This window comes from Salmo trutta, chromosome 16, assembly GCF_901001165.1.
Source record: "Salmo trutta chromosome 16, fSalTru1.1, whole genome shotgun sequence".
NCBI lineage: Eukaryota > Metazoa > Chordata > Actinopteri > Salmoniformes > Salmonidae > Salmo > Salmo trutta.
Genome location: NC_042972.1, coordinates 13652955 through 13658954, shown reverse-complemented (window position 1 = coordinate 13658954; position 6000 = coordinate 13652955).

The window sequence follows — 6000 nt, the reverse complement described above, 5'->3', positions numbered from 1 at the left end:
CTTTGCTATGAGAGTTGAAATTGAGCTCAGGTGCATCCTGTTTCTTTTGATCATCCTTGAGATGTTTCTACATTGATTGGGTTCCACCTGTGGTAAATTCAATTGATTGGACATGATATAATACAATTAGTTTACTGTTTAGAATGGCACCTACTTGTAGCCTGGGTGCCATTCTAGAAACCTGCACGTAGCCTGGGAGCCAGTCTAGAAACCTGCATGTAGCCTGGGAGCCAGTCTAGAAACCTGCATGTAGCCTGGGAGCCAGTCTAGAAAGCTGCATGTAGCCTGGGAGCCAGTCTAGAAACCTGCGTGTAGCCTGGGAGCCAGTCTAGAAACCTGCATGTAGCCCGGGAGCCAGTCTAGAAACCTGCATGTAGCCCGGGAGCCAGTCTAGAAACCTGCATGTAGCCCGGGTGCCAGTCTAGAAACCTGCATGTAGCCCGGGTGCTGGGGGGGGGGGGGGAACTCAATATTAAGGATGGTGTTCTTAATGTTTTATACACTCAGTGTATATTAAAAAAGTATATATATTTCTTTTGATTAACAAGGAATAAAACAAATCTAAACAAGATAGCGTTCAAAATTATCAGTATCCCTGTTTTCAGACCATTCTCCAATCAGAATCCTTCCAGATCCTTGACATCCTTCGTCTGCACTATGGACTGCCGTCTCCAATTCAATCCACAGGTTTTCAAAGTGCATTTGGAAAGTATTCAGACCCCTTGACTTTTTTCACATTTTGTTACGTTATCTAGACTTATTCTAAAATGTATTAAATTGTTTTTCTCATCAATCTACACACAATACCCCATAATGACACATTTTGAAAATGTATATAAAAAAACCTGAAACATCACATTTACATAAGAATTCAGACCCTTTACTCTGCACTTGTTGAAGCACATTTGGCAGCGATTACAGCCTTGAGTTTTCTTGGGTATGACGGTACAAGCTTGGCACACCTGTATTTGGGGAGTTTCTCCTATTATTCTCTGCCGATTTCAAATTATGTCAGGTTGGATGGGGAGCGTCGCTGCACAGGTATTTTCAGGTCTCTCCAGAGATGTTTGATCGGGTTCAAGTCCGGGCTCTGGCTGGGCCACTCAAGGATATTCAGAGACTTGTCCCGAAGCCACTGCTGCGTTATCTTGGCTGTGTGCTTAGGGTCGTTGTCCGGTTGGAAGGTGAACCTTCGCCCCAGTCTGAGGTCCTGAGCGCTAGGGAAGAGGAGATTTCAAGGATCTCTGTACTTCGCTCTGTTCATCTTTCCCTCCATCCTCACATTCCCTGTCGCTGAAAAACATCCCCACAGCATGATGCTGCCGCCACCATGCTTCACTGTAGGGATGGTGCCAGGTTTCCTCCAGATGTGATGCTTGGCATTCAGGCCAAATAGTTCAATTTTGGATTCATCAGACCAGAGAATCTTGTTTCTAATGGTCTGATGTCCTTTAGGTGCCTTTTGGCAAACTCCAAGTGGGCTGTCATGTGCTTTTTACTGAGGAGTGGCTTCCGTTTGGCTACTCTACCATAATGGCCTGATTGGTGGAGTGCTGCAGAGACGGTGGAGTGCTGCAGAGATGGTTGTCCTTCTGGAAGGTTCTCCCATCTCCATAGAGAAACTCTGGAGCTCTGTCAGAGTGACCATCGGGTTCTTGGTCACCTCCCCGACCAAGACCCTTCTCCACTGATTGCTCAATTTGGCCAGATCTAGGAAGAGTCTTGGTGGTTCTAAACTTCTTCCATTTAAGAATGATGGAGGCCACTGTGTTTTGGGGACCTTCAATGCTGCAGAAATGTTTTGGTACCCATCCCCAGATCTGTGCCTCGACACGATCCTGTCTTGGAGCTCTACGGACAATTCCTTCAACCTCATGGCTTTGCTTTTGCTCTGACATGCACTGTCAACTGTGGGACCTTATATAGACAGGTGTGCCGTTCCAAATCATGTCCAAATCAATCAATTGAAATTGCCACAGGTGGACTCCAATCACGTTGTAGAACCATCTCAAAGATGATCAATGGAAACAGGATGCACCTGAGCTCAATTTCGAGTCTCATAGCGAAGGGACTGAATACTTATGTAAATAAGGTATCTGTTTTTTTAGTTTTAATGAAAGGGGAAAAAAATTCTTAACCTGTTTTCGCTTTCTCATTATGGGATATTGTGTGTAGATTGATGAAGGATTTTTTTTTTTAATACATTTTAGAATAAGGCTGTCATGTAAGAACGTGGAAAAAGGGAAGGAGTCTGAGTACTTTAAGAATGCACTGTACAAGGATTACAAGTACTAACTCAATGTGCATGGGTACGGGTTAGTTGAGGTAATAGCTACTTGTAGGTAGGGGTAAACGTGACTAGGCAATCATGATAGATAAAGTACGGGTAGCCATTTGATTAACTGTTAAGCAGTCTTACGACTGTTCATGAGCCTTTTGGTCCCAGTCTTGGCACTCTGGTATGTCTAGCTGTGTGGTCGCAGAGAGAACTTTCTATGGCTTGGGTGGCTGGAGTATGACAATTTTTAGGGCCTTCCTCTGATACTGCCTGGCAGGGAGCTCGACCCCAGTGATGTACTGGGCCGCACACACTACCCATATAATTATCTTTAAGGTCCCTCAGTCGAAGAGTGCATTCAAACACAGATTCAACCACAAAGAATAGTGAGGTTTTCCAGTGCCTCGCAAAGAAGGGCAACTATTGGTAGATGGGGTAAAAAAATTAAAATCAGACATTGAATATCTCTTTCAGCATGGTGAAGTTACTAATTACATTTTGAATGGTGTATCAATACACCCACATTATACAACATGCGGGTGAATACCAGATACCTTTCAATGGATTATCTGTCATCTTTCAATGGATTATCTGTCATCAATGCTTTGTCTTACTGGTATTGTAACGTTATTCCTTCTCATTGTCATGGTTGTCGTTGGTAATGGAGGACCAAAACGCAGCAGGTATGTGTAAGCTCATCTTGACGTTTATTAACTCAGAATGAACGTACAAAAATAACAAACAAGCGCACAAACGATCACTCAAACAGTCTGACAAGGCTAAACACAGAACAATCTCCCACAAACACACAGACAAACACACCCAACTAATATAGGACTTCCAATCAAAGGCAACACCACACAGCTGCCTTCAATTGGAAGTCCACCCCAATTAACTCAACATAGAAACAGACTACCTAGACTAAACATAGAATACATGAATCTCAAACAGTACCCAAAAACCCCCGGAATACTAAATCAAATGCCCTTACTACAAAACCACCACCCTGAACCACATAAAACAAATACCCTCTGCCACGTCCTGACCAAACTACAATAACAATTAACCCTTATACTGGCCAGGACGTGACACTCATACAAAATCATTACAATGTTCATAATATCATCCTATGTTGTATAGAAACATTTTTGATGGTCAAGTTGAAATGTATTCAGTATATACTGCTTCATCAAGTGTTATAATAACAAAGATGTCAAGGTTAGATGACAAAACACGAGTGGAGTCATAAGAGATCGTTCAAGTCTGTCTGAACAATTCCACTGTTCGTGTGTCGGACAGGAATCTATATATCCACCACTACTGGCCCTGATTTTCACCTGAATGTTAAGGGTGTTTATATGTAAACTACTATGGGTGGAGGGGGTTTCAGCCCAGGATCTCTTTACCCAGGGCCCTCTTTAACTCGGTCATGCTCTCTCTCTTCAGTCAGGCTCTCTCTCCACCCATCCAAACTATGGGTATTCAGTGATGCGTGATAAAACATAGGCCTATTGTATACTCTAGTTATATCACTGTCATCCATGACTTTGTTGTTTTCCTTGTCTCTCTGTTTCCAATCACACTAGATAGGAGGCTGAGAAGGTATTATGAGCTTGTGTTGGAAGTACTTCTGATCTCAGACACTAATGACTAGTAATGACTGTAGTAATGGGGCTCTCCTCCCTGTCAGTTGGTTGAAGGATACTGGATCTGTCTGGAGGGAATAGAAGAGTAGTATGAGGTGCAGTGGCGGACTTACCATTAGGAAACTCAATAAATTGACTGTGGCCTCATCTTCAGGGGCCTCGTGAACTTTGCATCATTTTGATTAATAATACATACTTTCTCCATCTTGCCTTCTCCTCCGCTAGAGACCCTCCGCCACTCATGAGTAACCTCCGTTGTCAATTTAGCGGTTGTGACCATCTCCGGTTGTGACAAACTGAGGTTTTCTGTTTTCTTCCTCAGAATTTGGCTCGGTAGTGAGTGTTGCAACCAAGGACAGGCAATTATTTTCCGCTACGCGCTTCTGCACTAAGCGGTTCCATTCTGCGAGATTGTGTGGCCTACCACTTCATGGCTGAGCCGTTGCTGCTCCTAGACGTTTCCACTTCACAATAACAGCACTTAGAGCTAACCGCGGCGGCTCTAGCAGAGCAGACATTTGACAAACTGACTTTTTGGAAAGGTGGCATCCTGTGATGGTGCAGGTTGTATTTGTGTGAAAATGCTTTAAAAAAGGTCATAAAAGGAAGCAAAAACATATTGGTATTGGTCGATATTGCAAAAAAATAAAATAAATCAGAGTTAGGCACAGATGTGGAAAATCTAGGCCAATACCTAATTAACTAATTACAACTAAATAGAAAGTGTATAAAAATGATAATGGACCTATAGCCTATAAAAATCCTAATATTTGTCTTGCCCACAAATAGCTTTTGACTAACAAATTTGGCCTTGGCCTGATGCCTCCAAAACACTAAGTACGCCCCTGATGAGGTGTAGAATCATACACTGCTCAAAACAATAAAGGGAACACTTAAACAACACAATGTAACTCCAAGTCAATCACACTTCTGTGAAATCAAACTGTCCACTTAGGAAGCAACACTGATTGACAATACATTTCACATGCTGTTGTGCAAATGGTACAGACAACAGGTGGAAATTATAGGCAATTAGCAAGACACCCCCAATAAAGGAGTGGTTCTGCAGGTGGGGACCACAGACCACTTCTCAGTTCCTATGCTTCCTGGCTGATGTTTTGGTCACTTTTGAATGCTTGCGGTGCTTTCACTCTAGTGGTAGCATGAGACGGAGTCTACAACCCACACAAGTGGCTCAGGTAGTGCAGCTCATCCAGGATGGCACATCAATGCGAGCTGTGGCAAGAAGGTTTGCTGTGTCTGTCAGCGTAGTGTCCAGAGCATGGATGCGCTACCAGGACACAGGCCAGTACATCAGGAGACGTGGAGGAGGCCGTAGGAGGGCAACAACCCAGCAGCAGAACCGCTACCTCCGCCTTTGTGCAAGGAGGAGCAGGAGGAGCACTGCCAGAGCCCTGCAAAATGACCTCCAGCAGGCCACAAATGTGCATTTGTCTGCTCAAACGGTCAGAAACAGACTCCATGAGGGTGGTATGAGGGCCCGACGTCCACAGGTGGGGGTTGTGCTTACAGCCCAACACCGTGCAGGACGTTTGGCATTTGCCAGAGAACACCAAGATTGGCAAATTGGCAAATTCGCCACTGGCGCCCTGTGCTCTTCACAGATGAAAGCAGGTTCACACTGAGCACATGTGACAGATGTGATAGAGTCTGGAGACACCGTGGAGAATGTTCTGCTGCCTGCAACATCCTCCAGCATGACCGGTTTGGCGGTGGGTCAGTCATGGTGTGGGGTGGCATTTCTTTGGGGGGCCGCACAGCCCTCCATGTGCTCGCCAGAGGTAGCCTTACTGCCATTAGGTACCGAGATGAGATCCTCAGACCCCCTGTGAGACCATATGCTGGTGCGGTTGGCCCTGGGTTCCTCCTAATGCAAGACAATGCTAGACCTCATGTGGCTGGAGTGTGTCAGCAGTTCCTGCAAGAGAAAGGCATTGATGCTATGGACTGGCCCGCCCGTTCCCCAGACCTGAATCCAATTGAGCACATCTGGGAGGAGATCTGGGAGGAGATCCCTAAGGAGACCATCCTCCACCGCATCAGGAGCATGCCCAG